Here is a 1,929-nt window from a genome sequence, read left to right as displayed (position 1 = left end):
TGTTTTTCCTGTATGCTTGTTTAATTGATATCTTTACTAATTGTTTATTCTCTTCTCAATGCAGGTTTAATAATCATGGGCAAGTCCAGCGGTGCTAGTTTCCTCAGTAAATTTAAAGGACTTACTCGGAGTGGACGAGCCCACAAGGTTCCCTCCCGACTACGCGAGGATGACACCTCACAGGGAGGTGGAGGGGTCGGGGGAGGAGACCCTAGAGGAGGAGGCGGTGGGGGGAGAGCCCCTAGAGGAGGAGGCGGTGGGGGGAGAGCCCCTAGAGGAGGAGGAGGTGGGGGGAGAGGCAACCGGGGCAAAAAACTCCGGGCCGTGTCTGAAATAGGAGGGTCTTCTTCGATGCCCTCCTATACAGAGGCACCTTCTGAGTCTGAGGAGGAGGAGTATGTTCCTGATGGCGAGGAGGAGGAGGCCGAGGAGGAGGGTGAGGAGGAGGAGGAGGCCGAGGAGGAGGGCGAGGAGGAGGCCGACGAGGGTGGAGGGGAGGTTGATCCCGCGTTGTGGGGTGACTTGCCACCGGGTTCTTCGCAGGGGTGGCTGCGTGGTAATGCCGGACTACCTACACCACCTTCTATCGAGGAGCACAAGTGGCTCATTGAACCTGTGGGGACAGAGTAACTGCCTCTCAATCATACTTTCAACACATGACAACATTTTCTTATTGTACACATGGCAATCATTTGATTCTTTTGCAGAAACTGGATCCTTCACAGAAAGGGCCGTAAACCGAACGGCCTTATCACTGTCCTGTTGAAGGAGTTTTGGCCTGGCCTATTCTGCCCGCGGCCAGACAGGGACCCGCAGCAGCGGGTTTTGGCCACGAGTTGGGCCCACTACGAGGCTTGCAGCAACGCGGAGTACGGGACGATCGCTAAGGCCGTGATCACCAAATTTTGGGTAAGTTCTCTTCTGAATCACTTGTCTTCAGTTTTGTTCATAGTTTATCATTGAATCACTCAACTCATGCCTTGTTTGCTTCTGGTTTTTGCATGATTGCAGCAACTCTATAGAGTTCTTGACGAGCACAAGGCCAGAGCTGACGTGGTCTTGCTTGCGGCTGCAAAGAAGAAAGCTCGTCAGTTGCAGTACGAGGTGCGCTGGGTTGCCGTCTCGCAGTACTACCACTACTACCTGCACCAAAAGATGACCAAAACTCAAGCACAGAAGCTACGACTTACCTTGAGCAAGGAGCAGTTTATGATGGTAACTATTACTAACTTTTCATTGTTTCAAGCAGTCAACTATATGTTTCGTGCTCACATGTCATGCTTTCAAAATTTGCATAGGTTGTTCCTCGTTGGTGCTATGGAAGGCATGACGGATGGGCGAGTTTGGTGGATAGGTGGCTCGGCGCCGATGCAGAGTTTGCTGCCAAGAGCATCAAAGCCCGGGCTAACCGTGGAGACGACGGGACACACGGCCAAGGAAACAGGAACCACTGGGGCTTCAAGGCCATGAAGGTATATCTATGTGCATGATGCATTTTTGTTCTTCTTTACGTCATGTTCTTATGTATGGCTGACTTCTATTTGACGTTGTAGGAGGACAAGTTGAAGAGGCCGCTCTCAGACATGGAGTCGTGGAAGCTGGCCCGCGAGCGGAGTCATCGCAAGGAGGGAGAGAGCCAATACTACGGCAAGACCGAGGAGCACCTGGGGTCTTACATTCATCACTATCAGGAGTTGCATCCGGATGTTCCTGTTGCTGAGGTCGCCCAGTCTCAGATCGACGACACGGCGGTGGTGGCCATCCAGGGGAAGAAGAATGGCCGGTATCCGTGTTTCGATGGCTTGATCACTCCTTCGATCTCGTACACACGGCTTCGGGCTAGCAACCCGAGCCAGTTAGAGAGTACGGGGCGTTCACAGACTCCCTTAGCCCGCCAGCATGCTGTAAGTACTTCCTCCTTATCTTTTT

The 1,929-nt window shown here is 52.6% G+C and overlaps 1 protein-coding gene across 1 annotated transcript in view; it reads left to right on the top strand.

The window, feature by feature from the left end:
• LOC119284218 (putative disease resistance protein RGA1) overlaps positions 1 to 1,929 on the top strand; it is an 18,773-nt gene that overhangs the window by 10,600 nt on the left and 6,244 nt on the right. The window lies entirely within an intron of this gene.

Source organism: Triticum dicoccoides, chromosome 4A, assembly GCF_002162155.2.
Source record: "Triticum dicoccoides isolate Atlit2015 ecotype Zavitan chromosome 4A, WEW_v2.0, whole genome shotgun sequence".
NCBI classification, from domain to species: Eukaryota; Viridiplantae; Streptophyta; class Magnoliopsida; order Poales; family Poaceae; genus Triticum; species Triticum dicoccoides.
This window is presented reverse-complemented; position numbering and strand designations above follow the sequence as displayed.